Source organism: Anas platyrhynchos, chromosome 3 (genome assembly GCF_047663525.1).
Source record: "Anas platyrhynchos isolate ZD024472 breed Pekin duck chromosome 3, IASCAAS_PekinDuck_T2T, whole genome shotgun sequence".
In the NCBI taxonomy this organism is placed as follows: domain Eukaryota; kingdom Metazoa; phylum Chordata; class Aves; order Anseriformes; family Anatidae; genus Anas; species Anas platyrhynchos.
Window position 1 is genome coordinate 117599453 of NC_092589.1, and position 18529 is coordinate 117617981.

An 18529-nucleotide genomic window follows, 5' to 3' on the forward strand; every position below is an offset into this window, starting at 1 on the left:
TCCTGCCTCTGGTCTCTCCTTTTGTTCAGCGGCTCCAGTCCTGCCTGGAGAGCAGGCGGGGGCTGGAGACCTCACATGAAACACCAGGTGGGTTCAGCACCTCCACGCTGCCGAGCACCAGCGTGGTGTTTGCAAGGTTTGTGGGTGTAAAAGGTTTTCCATCAGGTTTTTCTGTCCTTGCACATCATTAGGGCATTCCCTATGGCTACAGCAGCAGATTCTCTGTCTTGCAGTCTGGAGGAGATGGAAGGAAATAAAGGCGGGAGGACATGTTTTGTGTTTGGACAAAAATGTGCAGGAAACAGAGCCAAAAAAAAAGTCACTCTTCACTCTTTCATGCTAGGTGTTGTTTTGTTACTCAGCCACTGAGCCAAAGGTGATTTCAGGCACTTCAAAATATATCCATCTAAGGAAGAAAAATAAATAGAAAAGTATCTGATTTGCCATGACTTTGCTGAATATGGTCCCAAGCTCTCTCAAGTTGTCTGCAGCTGCTTGGCCATGAGACATGTTCCTTTCTGAAACTAAAGAGCAATTCTGAGGCTGGTCCATGTGAATAATGAACATTTTTGATTCGGGTGGCCAGACTGGAAGATCACAGATTTCCCACGGTTAACTAGAAGACCAAATTTCAGGGGGTTTCCCCAAAATCTCACATGTATGCACATTTTAGATTGTCTAGTATTTTAATTGGTTATATTTTTATTGTACTCAGAGTCCTAAAAAATATTAATTTAACACTAAAACCATTGAGAACAGCTCGTTTGCTTTCAGACATTGTTCTGTAATGAATAGTCAAAACGTTTTTCCTGAAATAGCCTTAATGAAACTTTTCTGTCAGTGGGGAACAGCCATTCATCCAGCTAGACCCAATCCCTGACGTTTTGGTCAACCCAAAACTCTGTATATTTTACAGCATGAAGAAATCATTTAAAAACAATTTGCCCAGCTTGATTATTTTTTTTTTCTACTCTTTCTGAGTTGATTAAGAAGCAATTTTACATATTTCATCTTAGTCAACTGGCCATGCTCCCTGGCATGGTCCATCACGATACATTAATGGCCAAGAGACTTTGCTTCTTTTTCATAGCCCCTGTATAACGATGATAAAAAGGGTCATTATTCCTGAGGGAACTGCCTCATTCCTTACTCTTCTGGCACTGTGAAGTGCTATCAAATAATCAGTGAGTGATTTGTATTTTGATGTCTCCCACAATTGCCTCCACACAGCCCCTAATGAAATTAAACAGAGAGATCATCACAGAAGTGCTCTGATAAGTCACATTTATACCAGGAAGGCCAGGGAATGACTTATTTATAGAGTCACATGCTGAATTTTCAGATTGCTGCTGCTCTGTGGTATTTCAGATCATAGAATCAGAGAACCTTTGAATAATTATTAAGGCTGGAACAGGCCTCCAAGATCATCTGGTCCAACCATCCCCCTACCACCAATGTCACCCACATGTCCCCAAGCACCACGTCCAACCTCTCCTTGAACACCCCCAGGGACAGTGACTCCACCACCTCCCTGGGCAACCCGTCCCGATGAACAGATTGTCATGGTCTAACACGGTCTGTGAAGAGATATCATGGTCCAACTATTTTTATATATGTGTGTGTGTGTGTATATATGCATACAACTCCAGCTGGAGTATTCCAAGCAGCTTGTTTTTTTCTCAGACTGAAGCTGACTGCTAAGTGGGTTTTATTTTAGAAGACAGAAGGGACTGAAAGAAAAAACAAAGGACAGCAAGGAGGAGGTGGCAGGCTACACACCAAAACCATACCAGGCTCTCTTCCCTCGCTGTGTGTTCTGTAACCAAGTGCATGTCTGAAGAAACACACACAAGGGAGCAAGGCACCCCAAATCATTTGAACAGATACGGGGCAATCCCTTGATTTCTCAGGCTTTCATCCCTCATTCTTTCATCTTACTGTACCCAGAGGGACCAGCTCTGCACACATTTCATTCAGGGTAAAAGAGACCTGGATTTGCCCAGCCATTAGCAACAAGAAGGCAGCGTGGAGTCCCTGTGGTTCAAACCCTGGGGCAGCCAAGCCATCCTGGTTGCCTTCAGCAGCTTGGTGTGCCCTGGGTTGGCTACCAGGAGAAATCTGGGCAGAAGATGCCCAATGCTTCACCAAACCCTTCCCCAAAATCTCTTCTCCTCACTGGAGGGCTCTCCGACATGCTCCTGCCTGCCTCTTGGAGGGGGAAGAGGAGGAAGGAGGAATTGCACAATGTTTTTGTTCCACTGACGAATTCCCCCTGCCAGTTGGAACAGGCTGCTCGTAAATCGCAGCTTTCTGGAGGGGTTTCAAGAGTGCTGCCGTCTGAGATCATTGTCTCTGCTCCATGGGAACAATGGGGGCAGGAAGGAGCTGCTCCAAAAACGCAGGGTGCCACAAGGAGATTTCTTTGGGATGGGGAATGCTCCGGGAGGCAGGGGGAATTTCCCCCAGCTGCTTGAGATTGAGGATAGCTGCTGGATGGGAAACGGGAGTGCTGTTCACAGTGAGAGATCCGCCAAGGTCAGCATCTTCCAGCCACCCCAGAAAGGTAGAACATTTATCCTCCAGATATGCCTTGAAAAATGAGATGTGGGATGGCCGACTGCTTGCCCCAGAGGTATAGACAGGGACCTTCTGGCCTTGGGTTTCAGATGAGATCACCTTGGCACGCTCAGCCTGCCCTGCACGACAGTCAGGATGGGGTTAGGTAAATGTTCCTCGTCATTCAGCAATCACTAATGACTCACAAGTCTTCCAAAGAGACAATTTCCAAATGCAATTCCAAGCCAAGGCTTGGAGAAGAAGTCTTCATGATATATACACCTCCCATGAAAACGCAGGATCAGAGGGGACCTCCAAGGGCTGCTTCTCCACCAGGAACCAGGACTTGATCGGGCCAAGTGGTCAATCTTGTTATATCCATGCTATTAACCACAGAACAGGGCAACCACAGCCAGACCACATCTTGGGAACGATCCCTGACCCACACAAAACCCCACACCTTGCCTGGGGATCATTGTCACATGTCTAAACCATGCTGTGGTCCATGATGGCCACCAAAGAGTTGGCTGTTTGGTTTGCTAGCACAAACACTTCCATAGCACAAAAACGAGGAAAAAAAGTCCCAAATAAGTTATTCTTCCTGACTTGGGGCTCTTCTAAGCCCACCCATCACAGAGACCCCCAGTCCTCTAAGATCCCCATGGGGAAGCCAGCTCATTAGGAAAGGTGACTATGCAATGGTAATTATCAGCGTTGGATGGTTAGACTGGATGAACTTGGAGGTCTGGAGGTCTTTTCCAACCTTAATGATTCTAGGATTCATTAGCTGCCAAACAGCCTGCTCTGAATGGTGATCCCAGAGATGCCAGGATGCTCCCTAGATATCTTGGTAGCAAGATGCAAATGGAATAATAATAAAAAAAAAAATGTTCTGTGCAGAAGCTTGGAGAAATGAAAACTGAGGAAAAAAAACAAGGTACCCAACCTTTTCCACAACCACCCAGTGCTAAGCTATCCTCCCATCCAGCAGCAAGCCCCCAGTTTCCCTGAAGTGTGCCATTAAAATCTCGTAAAGCCCTTCTTGTTGCCCTTAGCATCCCTGGCCAGCCTGTGCCCCAGCTGGGTGCCAGCCCCGCTGCTTTTATCCCTCAGTACCCGAGCGCTGCCTTGGCACTCCTCTTTCATTTGCTCTCCTTATTTCCATTTCTTGTATGCTCCCTTTTAGCAGCTCCGTTCACCAAGAAGTGTCTTAATTAACCGAGCAGGCTTTGTGCTGAAATTCCTCATTTTCATGTGCAAAGGCAGGGCTTGTTCCCAAGCTCTGAATAAGTTTCCTTTAAAAAAAAAAATAAAAAATCAACCAGCTGCCTCAGACACCTTCCCCACACCCCCCCAACAACTTCTCAGCTCCCTGAATGAGCTGAAATCATCTCTCCTGAGGTCCAGAGTCCTAAATCCAGTGTTTTTTTCCCTCTGGCACTGCCTGGGGACATCGGATGGGTTTGGGTGCAGGAAGGGAGGAGATGAGGCTGGCATGTAGCCACCCCGAGCCCCTGATGGTGCCTGGTTTTCTTCCCTAGAAAACTGGGTTAGAAACAGGGCCAGCCCTGCTCTCGCTGGAACTGGCCTGGATCCCTTCCAGGTGCCAACCTGCTGCCTGCTGACCCCTTCCCACCTTTTTTTTTCTTCTCTCCCATACGATGACCCCAAACCCTTGTGGTAACGCACAGGAGGGGGTTAAATGGGGATGGGGAGGAAGATTCAGGGGCAGGAGTCCTGCTTTCTTCCAGCAGGGCTACATGAGTCTACCCGGCCAGCCTGGCCAAGGATTTTGGTCCTGCCAAGAGCACAGGAGGATGCTTTTCCCCTCTGATCACTCTGCCTTCCCTTGCTCTAAGCGGTGGGGAAGAGCCAAGCCTGGCCATCAGCATTGCAACCTGTAGGATGTGAAGCTGCTGTCGAGCTCATGACCAGCCTCCAGCCCCCCGAGCTCAGCTCGCTGCTTTTCAGAGCCCTGCCCTGCAGGGAGATTTTGCTCCTGCCCTCTTGTTTCCCCCCCTTCTCCTCCTCGCTTCCCTTTAGGGGCTGCGGGGCTTTGATCACCTGCAGCCCGTTAATTACGACGCGCCGCTCTCCGCCTGGAAAGAGAGAAAGAGAAGGGAGAAAGGTCTCCTTTTAGCTTCCCCCCCAAGGGACCCGCTTTGTGGACGGGCCTCCGGTCCCCTCGCCGAGCAGCTCTGCCCCGTGGCTTTGTGCATCCCCTTCACAAAGCCCTCTTTGTGCTCGTGCTGGGCTGGAGCCAGCCTGGGCGGCAAGCAGATGCTTATCCTCCAGCAGGAGCAGCACCAGCAGCTCCAGCAGGAGCTGAGGACAAGGCGAGCATCGCTCCAGGTGTCTGGGCTCCTCCTCTGGGTGCTGGAGAAATGCCCTGCCCTGACGGGCTGCACCCATGGGTGCATTTTGCGTGGGTATCTCGTGAAAATCAGAGCCAGAGATGGGGAGAAAATGATGCTGGAGGAGAAGGGGAGAAAACGATGCTGGAGGAGAAGGGGAGGAATCCCAGGAGGCAGGCAGCTGAGCCCTGGGGAGCTGGGGCTTGCTTGCAACCTGCTTGTACGGTGCAAAATCTGTGCAAGGCGCTGCTCCTTCCCGTGCATTCCCAGCCTGGGATTCCTTGGGGCTCGCCCCAGTCTCCCAGGGAGATTGCTAAGGGGGCAGGGGAGAAGCCAGCAGTGTCTGGCAACAGCACGACGCCGGCATCGACATTGCTGCTGGGGTGAGAAAGCTCAGCCCATCTCATCCAGGTCCCCCGAGGGGTTTCATGCACTGGAGGAGGTTTTTTTTTGCTGGGGGAAGCTGCCAGAGCAGTGAGGGGTGGATTAAAGGTTTGGGGCTGCCCTCGAAACAAGGATTTCACACCTGGAAAGAGCTTAGCAATAAAGGATTTAGGCTCTGGGGGGGTTCCTTTTGGTCTGGTTTGCTTAGAAAGGGAACAAAATTCCCCCGTGGCTGCTGGTTTGTGCTCTGCAGGCTGCACTTGCAGACCTTGACCCCCATGTGCAAATCACAGGCTGTGGGTTTGTTTGGGCAGGGCTGCTCGCAAGCAACAGGCATTTACTGAGCTCAAGTCATGGATCCCAGAGGGGACAAACTGCTTCACCTCTGGGTTTGTTATCATAGGGTCTTTTTTTTTTTTCTTTTTTTGAAGGGGAACACCCAGATCTGCAGCCACAGGTTGTTTTGCTGGCTGCCTGTCAGAGGCTGCTGTGCCAGCTCCCAGCGAGAGAAATCCAGGAGGAGAACAGAAAAAAAAAAACAAAAAACAAAAAAACAAACCCATGGGGACTGCAGGGATGCGCCAGTGGCAGACAAAGGCGCGCCGGGAGGGGAGGCAGCGAGGCGGTGGCTGCGAGGCTGCCGGCCGGGTTGCCATGGATTTCGTGCCATGGATTTCGTGCTCGTCGGCCCCTTCATCGCCCAGGAGAGGAGAGAGGGAGGGTTTGGAGCTCAGGGAGCTGCCTCCGTACCTGAGCTGCCTCCTCGTGGGGGTTGTGCTGGTCTGAAGGGACAGAGGATGATGTCCCTGTGCCAGGGACATTCCCCCAGAACACAGACATTAATATTCCTCCCCCCATGGAGATGGTTTTCCTTTTTTTCTTTTTTATTTATTTATTTTTTTTTTCCATCTCCAAGCCCCACGGTAGGTGTCTACGAGCACATTTCTCCCCGTGACATATCCAGGATGCTCTTGTCCAACTGGACCAGGATGGGGACACGGCAGTGCCAAAGCTCCCAATTAACAACCAGACCTTGCTAAGCCAGGAAGACAACAAAACTTGAAGGGGGCAGGGATGGAGCATCAGCAGAGCCACCCCAGTAAAGCCAGCATGATGCCAGCTTTCCCCAGAACGCCGCTGCCTTGGCCGACAAAGGTGAGGATGCTCGCAGGGAAGTACGAGGGCTCGGAGCCAGCAGCAAGCACTCAGGAAGGCACATCAGAGATCCTGGGGTTTTGAGGGCTGCACGCACTGTTATGAAGGGATTATCATTTATTAATGTGGCTGCCAAAAGCCATTAATTAGCCTCAGACAAGTAAAGAGATCTCTGGCTGGGGAGAAGCATCCAGGGTGCGAACTGCAGTGCGTCTGTGCGTGCCGCGGCGGGTGTGCAAGTGCCTCTGTGCACGTGTGCGCTGGCACATGTGTGTGCACGCTTCCATAAGCTCCCCTGAGCATGCTGACGTGCGTAGCATGACCTGTACGTGTGCAAATGTCATGCTCAAAGCATGATAAAATGATAATAAAAGCACATGTGTGTGCACCGCGATGCTTGTGCGCACGTGCACGCTGTGTGTGTGAACGCACACCAGTTTTACACACTGTGCACAGCCCAGAAAGCATGCCCTTGTGTGTGCACGTGGCTGTGTGTTTGGTGTGCATCCGTGCAAAGGCATGCGTGCACCTTGGTGTGAGCACAAGGTGCCCTTGGATGGATGGTTGGAGGACAGGGACAGTGCCACACGGAGCCCTGCCTGGGTGGCTTCTCCTTCCTTCCCATCCCAAGCGCTCCAAATTTTGCCTTTCCTTTCAACATCTCTTTGTAAAATTCAGAGATGGGGTAGGAAAAAATAAAATAATAATAAAATGTTCTTCGCTCACGCAGCCCATCTGTCCTCAGTATCTCATTAGGAAAGAGGACATAATTAGAGAGGAAATAAATACAAACTGTGCCGGTCTTGCTTTACTGTTTAATGATGTTTTTGGATATTTTCTTGGCTGGGTTGTTGGTGTTTGTCCCATGCCAGCTGCCGTCAGGTTCTCTTGGCTGCCATGGGGCTCGGAGCACTGCGTAAAAGCAGACCTGAAGCCTAAATCCTGAGCCAAGAGGCTTCGAGGACCTCTGAGCTTCTTAAAAACACAGCAAAAGCTCCCCGCACAGCCACTTCTGTGGGCAGCTGCTCTATGGTGTGCAGGTACAACAGCCAGAAACCAGGAGCTGCATCTGGCTGGGGGTCTGCAGGATCACCTACACAAAGCCACGGGTCTCCATCCAGAAGGATGGGTGTCATCACAACGAGATTTGCTGTCCCATCACTCATGGCGAGGGCAGTGGCCATCCCTGTCGTGGCAGGGGCTGAGCAGGCACAGAATTTCAGTGGGGTGAAGGCACCCTGATCTGCTTGGGATTTAATTTTAGGGCTGCATCATCACCTTGGGACCCATCTCTGAGCTTCTGCCATCCTTCTTGGGCAAGAAGGGGTTCAACCACCATGGATAGACCAATCCTCTATGGAATTTCCTAACCCCCATATGGGATCTCCATACTCCTTGGGCTCTGAATCTATTTTTTATTTTTTTTTGAGCTGCATTACCCCAGCTCAAACAACCCACGTTCATCCTCCAGCCTCCATTTACCAGCAAGGCTAACCTCCACCCCGCGCTTCGCTCTGGGGAGCAAAAGCAGGCAGGAAGGGGGGATGCAGCTCCAGACACAACTGGGTTAATTCACCGTGGAAAGGTTTTTTTGTCTCCTCGTTGCCGGCTTGTCAAGGGAAGATCATGCTTCTTCCCCATCCCCGCTCGGCGCCAGCCCTCTCCTTTCGTATGCTGAGCTCATTCCATGCAGTGGGAGCGCGGCGGCCGGCAGCACGTCTGCACCGTGGTGTGGGCAGAAACGCATCCCTCAGCATCCATCCCTGACCTTCTGCTGCTTCAGAAATTGCCCGGCTTCCTCGGGGGCCGAGCTGCGATTTGTTTGGGGGATGGAGTTAATGAAGCCACAAGCAATTCTCTCGTTTGTCCTGATCTTTCTTCTCATGGTATCAGCTCAGACTGTTGATGCACACACTTTTTTTTTTTTTTTTGGTGGTTTTCTCTGATTCTGTGACACTTAGGAATGACGCCGGTCGTCTATCTGTTTGTCAGCCACCCCCAAACAACTCCAAACAACTTCTGAACTGCTGGTCCCTGGCCCGATTTGACAGATCTGGGATTCTCGGAGATGTCACATTCCCATAAACGTTTCTCAAGTGTTTCTCCATCAGGCTGCTTATCCAGCCGTGGATGTGCATGAGGCTCTGTCCAAGCTAACCAGCGCCTGGTCTGTCCTCTGCACCAAGACCTGGCCATGTGGAGTGGCCATAAATGTGAGAATGGCAAGTGATGTATGAGAGAAAGTGGCAAAACCACCAGGGAATAGGTTTAAAATGGGTAAATAAATTAGCTCAGGGCACATTGGGTGTCAGGAAGCACCTGGAGGCTGGGAAAAGAGCTAGAAACCATCACGGGCAGCAGGTCCATAAGTGGATGCTGGGCTGGGATGTCCCCTCCAGCATCACCAACCCCAGGGCTGAGGATGCTGGGGATGAGCATTGAAAGGTGCCAGGCTCAATAAACCTCCCCAAAAAGGATCTTTTCATCCAGCGTGGGCTCAAGGGACCATGCTCTGACCCCGGGGACATTTCCTACATCCTGCTCATATCACTCAGAGGTCTCCCCATGCAAGGGGCTGTACAAACCCATCCAGGGAGAGGATGGCTTGGTGGAAGCCAGGTGGAAATGAGCATAGAGGCAGCACAAACCAAGCTGGGGTTCTTGGCACCAGCTCCTCGCAGAGCCGGGAGCACCGGAGAGTTGTGCATCCCTGCTTGCCGAGCCGTGAACGCCGGTGCTGTTCATCTCAGCGAGCTGGTTATGAATTCCTGCAGCCAGGAGGGAATGCTTTCTCATTTCCTTGGCAGTGCCGTGAGCTGGCAGCAAAAGGAGAGGCAGAAATGCTGGTGTTTAGAGGGCGTGAGGGCTCCTAGCCAGGCTGGGCTCTTCCCAGCTGGCCACAGGGAGAGCACCTGGGGTGCACGTGGGCATGGGTGAGCATGCACTTTAAATGCATTTTAGCCTTTTTCAGGAATAAATAATAATAATAAAAGAGTGAGAAAATCCAAGCTTGTGTTCATTTGGAAATCCCTGCACGTCCAGGAACAAATGTGCCCATGCACAGTGTCAAATAAGGAAGGAAATATGGAAACACCCCAGGGACCAGTGCTCAGAAGGATCCCTGAAGCTTAATCCTAGCCCCAGTCCCATCCCGTTTTGCCCTTGGCACATCAGCATTGCTGCACTCAGAGCTCCAGTGATAGCTGAGAGAGCTCAAAACTGCACCAAAGTCATTCAGATCCCCTTCATTCAGGTGTCCTGCCCCGGGACACTTCCTATGGGGTTTTGGGGGCTGCCAGGGCACTCCTGGGGCCATCTGAGGTTGGGTGCTCAGCCCCAGGGAGAGGGGAGAAGGGCAGGGATGGCTGGGGGCAGAAGCAGGAGGAACCTTCCTGGCTCTGCATACAACATTTTTAAGGATCACAGTGTCCACCGGCACCTTTGAAGAACAGGGCAGGACTTCAGCTTTCCCTGAAAAAAACAAAAAAAAACAAACAAACAAAAAAAAAAACTCAGATAACATCACTCTGCCTGCAGAGATGAAGAAGGACGGAAGATTCACTAAAAGGGTTTCTGCATCCCTAGCAACCTTTGAAATATGGTCTTTGATCAACAAAAAAAAAGGCGAAGATGCAATGGATGAATCCTTACAGCCTATAAGCTTGTGCCCCACATCCCCTAGCTTCTTTCACCCGCTTGCATGAGACTCCCAGGTATTTCCATAACCCTAATTTCTCCCTAAATCCCCCTGATTCTCCCTGGTGCAATACCTCCACTCCCTTCTCTCATTTTTGCCCCATCTCCTACCCATCCTTGGCTCTCTGGCCGTGGCTACACCATCTCTTGGCATTATTTGGAGCTGTGCAGGTGCTGAGCAGGAGGAGCAGATTCCTTCAGTGCCAACACTAGGGGAGGAACCCCATCCCCCATCAATTTAGTCCTGCTAAAATCCTGCAAGAACCCAGGATATTTGGGAGCTGTGCCCTGAGATGAGACCTGGATGTGATTTGCCAACATATTTCAAGGCACCTAACCTCACAGCATAGTTTTTTTGTTTTTGTTTTTGTTTTTGTTTTTGTTTTTGTTTTTTATGGGTGTGTGAGCCCTTTTTGAGTAGGAAACCCAGCAAAGCAGCATTTCGGAGCCTTGAGTCGGCTGCTGGCTGTCGCGTGGCTTCGTTGCCTCCAAGTGTTGCTGTGTAAACACTAATCAGGCCAAATTATTCAAATCACAACTGTCGGGCACGGAAGGAGCATTAATGAGGGAAGAAAACGGAACAGATCGGTAGGGCAGAGAGTGTCCTTCAGCTGAAGGTCGGTGGCTCCCATCCAGCGTAGGAAACTCGCACCCCTTCCTCTGCCAGAACTGCCTCTGCTAGGGATGGGAGATTTGGGGCAGGTTGTCCAGCCCTGGGGTTTCTGGCTTGGGGATATTTCCCTTTAAACAGACAGCATAAACACCTCGGGGTTTCGATCCAGCCTGAGATGTCTGGAGGGATTTTGTCCATTTCTGTGGGTCCAGCTGGTGTAGGACCGCCTCAGGTGGCTACAGCAAAAGCAGGATGGGGTGAGAGCAAGGAACTGCTTTACCCTTCCCGTGTGCCTGCACGGACACCACTAGGAATCCTAAAATTATTAAGGTTGGAAAAGACCTCTGAGACCATCTGGTTGACTTGGGGGTGTTCAGGACACAGCTGGGAACGTCCCCAAGTGACCTGGTTTGGTTCAAGTGCACCAAGCAGGTTGCAGGACAAGATGAGCTCCAAAGGTGCCTTCCAGCCAAAATCATCCAGCAAATTGGAAGCAAATTCCAAAAAGCAAAGCAGGTGTTATGTGCGGAAAGAGAGAGCCAGACTCTGAGCGGACTCAAATCGATGTTGTTCCATGGAAAGCTGCTGGTCTGCAGGGGGAACCAGCCAGAAATCACCTGCGTGCAGCCTGACATCCAACTTCGGCAGATCCGAAAGCAGAAAAACATCGTCAGCCCTTGGAGCTGGTGTTTAAGCTATCTGGAAAATATCCCAGACATTAACTACTTTGAGCTGTTAAGAGTAAGGTCAGAAGGAGAGAAATGCCATCTGGGGAAGGGAGGAGTGAACCCATCAATCTTCGGGCCTCAGAAATTGGCTATTATAAAACCTTCAGGAGGAAAATAAATCCAATTTGGCCAGAGCACCATGAAATACTTCGCCTAAGGTGGCTGGGCTTCCCTCAGTCCTGTTTCCCACCTGTTTGGCCCAGAAATGTGAAAAATCTGGGTGCTTTTCTTTGTGGTCCTGTATCCAGAAAGACCTGGAGGCACCGGTAAATCTGGAAGAGGATTTGGGGGAAGGATTATTTTGACTTGCTTATCCTTGTACTATTTAGCATCAGCTTTTTTTGGGGGCACAAAAAGCACAGAATGGTCGAGGCTGGCAGCGACCTCTGGTGTCATCCTGTCCAAGCCCTCAAGCAGGGCCACCTGCAGCTGGGTGCCCAGGACCAGGTCCACTGGCTGCAGAGATGCTGGGAGATACACCAAGATGTTAGGAGATACACCAAGCCCACGAGGGCTGATTTATGCCCGTAAATACAGTTTTGTGTGTCTAACCCATCTGTTTTTTTTTTATGCGCTATCTCAAGAGACATTTATCTCTCTGCTCTCTGGACTAACGTGATTTGGACTCCTGCTCTTTGCCTTTTGTCTGGTCCTTTCTCATCAGCAGGGCTCAGGGCTTGGCTCCAGACCATTTCTCCCAGACACGAGACCCGAAATATCTCCAGCCGTGCTTGGCTCTGGGTTCCCCCTGAGAACAGAAGCGTGGTGGGGTCAGCACATGCAGCTCCCAGGCCACCTTTTGGGAGCCCACCACGAACAAAACCAGCCCCATCCACACCCCTGATGTGCACATCGATATTCTCTGAGCAGATATCAGCTAAACTGGGCATGGGATAATATTTCTACCCCAAAAATGCCCTCTGCTGGTGTCTAAATACCCGTGACTGCTGAGGATGCTCAGGTAAGAGACTCATCTGCCTCTCCTGCAGCCAGAGCTTGCAGCAAAAGCAAAAAAAAACATGGATCAGGGCATGCATGTGTGCAGGGCCCCCCAGCCCATTTGCATCGAGTGTTTTTAGGGTTTTTCAGGGTTATTTAGCACAGGAAGCATGAAGGGGTGTGCGGAGGAGGTGGAAATTAAGCCATCTGTGCCCAAACCCAGGCTGAGCCCCAGCACCATGAGGGCACCCTGCTCCAAGCAGGGGCACTCCCAGAGCCCAGTTTTTGGCTCAGCCTTGCCGGGACTCCCTGCTTTTAATATATGATTTTTAAACATCCCCTGTGTGCTGCAGAAACTGGGCTCGTGGTGGCGTTGTATGAATGCAGACCCGTCTGCGTGGCTTGGCCCTTTGCTAAAATCCAGTGGAAGGCACTCCTTCATTTTGGGATCGGCACAGCTGCCTGGATTTACCCCTACCAGCATCACAGCACGGCTGAGAGGCCACGGGGCACCTCACAGCGCCCACCACCCACAGCCAAGGGACCCCAAAACTGGCCTCAGGGGTTTGCATTTCTCAGGGAAATGTTGGAAAGCCTCTCCCAGGAGCTATGGGATGGTGTTAGGATCCGAAGAGGGCCCTGCTTCCAACAGAATTGGGTTCAGGAGGGGGTTTTGGCCCACTGATCCCAATCTGAAGTAAGTGGGGGGCTGGCACGAAGCAGGTACTTGCCCACCTTGCCCACCGTGATGCCACACTGCAAGGATTGTCCCCAAAACACTCAAACTTTGGACAAATGATATGGAAAGGACAGCAAAGAGCTGTTCTCCTCCCCAAGACGTGTCCTAGGTTGGATCCTGGCTCGGCCAGCAGGAGGACCTCCACCCCTCAGAGCCATACAGACAGACCCTGGGGAAGAGGCACTGTTCCCAGCCTCTCCATCGGACCCTTTTCTTCCAGATTTGGGGTAGAAATCCCTGATCTTGCAAGCAGTGAGCCAAAACTGTGCAAGGGAGCATGATGACCCGGTGGAGATGGCCGTGGTCCAGCGAGTGGGTCCATCCCCCATCCCTGCTTATTTTTTATTTTTTTTTTTTTGCCTGCAACAACACCCACTGCAGTCCACAACCAGTTGCATGAAGCCTGAGTTGAGATTTATGTGGGATTTCACCTCGTGTTAACCCCCCGTCCTCTCCAGGAGACGTGGCAGGGACCCAGAGCTCCTCAGAGGCTGGGATATAGTTCATCAGCGTGTAATTATGTGAGCAATTACCGCGGAGAAGCTGAACCAAACCTAAAGAGAAGGGCCAGCCCCAGCCACAAGCCATCTTATCCTGTCCTTGCACAGTGCAATTGGGATGCAAAGGGAAGCCTGGCGGCTCCAGGAAGCGTAATTAGCTTGCCGTGATGAGTGGGAGCAATATTACTGCAGCATATATCATCTTTTAAACGAGTTCTGTTTATTTATAACCGGCTCCCATGACCCGCGCCCTGAACTTAATCCCTCCCCTCCCTGCTTATCCGCTCATCTCCACGTTTTCGCATTACTGGGGGAAAGGGGAGGTCGGTCCGTGGGGTTATCCCATGGGAATGCAGAAAAATGGAGCTGGGAAGGACCCTGAGGGGTTGTTCAGCCCCTTTTTCTGCCCCGTGGGAGGAGGCAGCACACCTAAATCAGTGCCGATGGTCTCATCAAGCATCCCACCGTGATGGTGTGGGGCACCGTGTGGTACCTCTGGGTTTTATCTGCCGTAGGTGGGACGATCCCCGTTATCCCCACTGGGCCCCCCAGCTCTGTACAGGGGATTTTGGGGTCGGTGGGGCTCATCCTGCCCAATCTATACCCAAAAAACCGTCCCTAAATACATGGTTAGTGTATTATTTGGAAGCAAACACCCACAGCAGGGCAGGCTGTGGCTGAGGAGGCCCCAGGGGACAACACAAAGACCCTTTGCCTTCTCCTGGCTCCCTGCACGGCCTCCAACCCCCCCAAAAAATGGGCTGAAGACCCCTTGGGCAGCTCCAGGCCCCTTTTTCTAAAGACTGTAATGAGGGCAGCCGCTCTGCCAAGCCACCGAAGGGGCTGTGTCCCCAATGCCTTCTCTCCCTGCTCTCAGCCGAGGCTCTGGCTCCCTCTCCTGACACTTTTATCTGCTCCAAAAGCTTTTATCTCCTCCAGAAGCTGATGGGGAAGGCACCGGAGTCTCTGCTCATCGCCCATGGGGTGTGGGGCCACAGGCATGGACCGAGCAGCTCGGGCATCCCTCAAACAGGTGGTGGGTCACCCCCAAACCCAAACCTAGGAGGAGGAATCGGGCTCAATGCCTTCGGGAAAAGCTTCATCCAGAAAATATGAAGCATTGTGAGCTGAGCCCCCCAGCACCATGCCAACCAGTTGCACATCAGGCACCTTCCCAGACCTATGGTGAGCCCTGCTCCGTGCCCAGCTCTTTGCGGCGAAATTTGGGATTTTGGAGAGCTCCTCTTGCTTCTCCAAGCCCCATTGGATGGTTTTACAACCCCCTGACCCCACTAAAATCCAAACCATGTCCTCCTGTGCCAGACCACCCGTGTCTGATGCCCGAGACCTCCACGTTGGGAAGGGGGGGACTGGGTAGGAGCTGCAGGGGGTTGGAGCTGCAGCAGGGGTCTGAGCCCCCCAGCATCCATCTCCTGGCTGCCCTCTGCCCTGCAGCAACTCCTCTGCCGGCCTCCCACCAGCAGATGGCAAAACAAGCCCGTGTTTTGGGGGAGAGCGGCCCTAAACCCCAGGGAAAGAGGAGTGCGCCACGGAGAGGCTTCTCCGGTGTCTAATATGGGGTTCATCGCCTCCGTCCTGCTCATTGAACCGGCCTCTGCTGGGGAATTTCTTCAGGTTGGGCATTTTTTGTGATCTCCAGCCCTCGTGTTGTAAAAGCCAGATTCACCCTGAAATGCCAGTTCCAGCTGGGCAGGGAAAGGATGGGGGGAGCAACTTCTTATGGCTTTTTGTGGCGTGGCAGCTGGCTGTGACAGGAGGGGGGTTCAGAAATAGGTGTGTGAGCAGCTCGTGCCTCAAGCTCAGCAAACATCTGATTGCCAGACCTGGAAAAAAAATAAAATGAAAAAATAAAATAAAATAAAATAAAATAAAATAAAATAAAATAAAATAAAATAAAATAAAATAAAATAAAATAAAATAAAATAAAATAAAATAGAGCTTCATGGAGAAACATCAGCCAGAGCAATGAGCAGAAACATCTTGCCAATATCTGCAAAGTGTCGGGAGTACATCCAGCCTCAACACCCCAAAGTGGAGCCAGCACCAACGTCACCAGTGGTGCAAGTAGCACTCCTCCCTGCAGCTCTGTCACTTCATTCAGGGCTTAAATACAGCCTTTCTTTCAAAATGCGTTGCCTGGCCACTGAATCAAGAGGAAATACTTTTAAGACGGAAAATGACAGAAAGTTTTTACTTGTTACAAGCCCGCCTTTTGGTAAGGCAAAGAGACTTTGAATACATTTTTATGCAAGATACAATTTTTAAGGTGTACATATGTAAAGCCAGCAAACTGAAGAGGGGAAAATAATAATAAAATAAAATAAAATAAAATAAAATAAAATATAAAATAAAATAAAATAAAATAAAATAAAATAATAAAATAAAATAAAATAAAATAAAATAAAATAAAATAAATAAAATTTACTATGGTAAACTTTTTTTTTCCCCAGACCCCCTCTTGTGCTGCCCACCTGCCCTTCCCTGTCACAACCCCTTGCCGCAGTGCCTGCAGCTCTGTTGCAACCCCTCAAGAGTCAAAAAACCTTCCAAATCGCCCTGGCCCCTTGCAAAGATGTTTTGCCTGGACCTACCACAGTGTGTTCCCAGGACCCGAGGTACAGCCGCGCGACGTGGACCTGGCTGGGGCAGCCAGCAGGGCTGCGTGCCTGGAGCTGGATGGGAAGCGTCGCCGCTCTGTCTCCCGAAATCTCAGCGTTATCTGGGGCGAATGGCCTGGCTGGGAGGCTGCAGGTGGGAAAGCTGCTCTTGGCACTGCTTCCCAGAGCTGCTGCCAACAGAGCAAACACCCCCGGGGCAGCTACAGGTCAGCCACAGCTCAAATATCTGCTCCGGCGCCCCTGGTGTGTCTCAGGTGAGACCTTGCTGCTCCTGGGGCATTTCTCCCAACAGCAAGGCTGGGAGGGATTCATGGAGAACTAAAGGTGTTGGCGCTTTCTTGTTGAGTCCTATGGAAGTCATCGTGAAGGCTTTGCACATCCTCCAGTGTGAATGGAGGTGGTGACAGCCATGGCAAGGGCTGCGGGAGGTGGTGCCGTGGTGCATTGGGCACGGGGAGCTGATGGCCACAAGTGTGGACGGGGGTGATGGGGGACACGCTGAGTCCCTATTGATTACTGGGGTCCTGTTGCTCCTGGTAAGAGCCTAGATTTGGCCCCTTTTCTCCCCCTGTGCTGGACACAAGCCCCTCTAATCCCCTTCATCATGTGCTCAAGGAGGGAGGTTGCTGCGTGGTCTGGTGGGGAAACTGAGGCAGGCAGGGCTGAGCAAAGCTGGCCATGGCATGAAGGACCTTGGGGATGCGAGAAAAATTGGGAATTGTGATCATTCCCAGTTTCCAAGGTAGGTTTGGCTTCAAGGAGGCCAGCCATGACACATAGCGGTGCAACCTCAAACCCATGTAATGCACCCATGGACAAGAAAACAAGTGTGGAGGGAGGAGAAATGATGTAAACCATGGGTAAATGGAAAATTACGAAATTGTTTATTTGTTGTCCTTCCTTCCCTTTGCATTTCCCAAAGGCAAATGTGGCAGGGACGAGCATGGGGGGACGGAGCGGGGCGTGAGGTTGCTGGACGCAGGCAGAGGGAAGTGACGTCTGTTAGCAAAAGGATTGGGTTTTATTTCATTAATAAATCACGAAAGGTTTATTTCAAGTGAAAAAAAAAAAAAAAAAAAAAAAAAAAAAACTTGAAAAATAGTGGAATGAGATCAATATGGTCATTTTCCAGGACTATTCCAGCCTGGCTTAGTTTGAACCCCATCCATATCTGGGTCCATCCCTCAGTGTGCTGTTTCTCCCTTCTCCCAGTTAGAAGATGCAGGAACACTGCATTGCCCCTGGTCCATGGATCCAGGCGAAGAGGTGTGGGATTGAAGAGTTATTAAGTAGGGAAAGGGGCTGCCCTTTCAGCTCAATCCTTTATCACACACCAGAGAATCAACCCACAAGGGAGGCCACTCCAGAAGCATTTGTTAGACAACCACATTCATCTACTGCAAGGCACAAAGCCACACTAAACCAGGTTTCCTTAGTGCTGGAGCTCAATAAACCACTTATTCCATGAAACGGCACCCTTGGGGTGGTATTTCTGTGTAACCAAACACGCGCAGGCACTCTGTGATGAGCTCCCTATAAGATGCTCTACAGAAAATGTAATTTTAGCAGTTTGTCACAATTTAGGAAATGTTGGCAAGCGATATCTGAGAGATTACAGTGTAATTCCTGTATTTGCCAACAGGATGTACAAATGTTGTGGCAGCCGTTGAGTGAAAAACATGAGCCTGCTAAATTAAGCAAGATACTAAAAATATAAACAATGTTTATAAATAATAAAAATATTAAATCCCCGTTTTATTTCTGAATGAATGACAGATTTTTGAGCTCATGTAATTTATGTTCATTTTCAGGAGATTTTTTTTTTTCTTGAAATTACAAGGGATTATTTCTCCAGCTCAGCTTTGAGGCTCCCAGAACCATGAGACTCCGGGAGGCAGGGCTTTAAAAACGTACCAAATCTCCTGGATTTTGGGTTTCAGCTCCAAAGAACTGGCAGTGCCAGCCGAAGGGGAAGCGGCCTGCTGGTGGACGAACTCTGGACTTTGCTTTGTCTCCTCTGATGTCGGTTTCGCAACGGTTCAGCTGATGACGGGTTTTCACCCCGGCATTACTGAAAGGCCGGACAGATTAAGGACCTATTGCACCAGACGGGTAAGGAGAGATCATCCTTGCAACAATGCTCCTTCCCTGCCAAAAAACGATCGGCTCACTGGTGGCCTTGGAGCCGACGTCCCCTGCCAAGAACCTCCTCTGTTGAAGACCGGC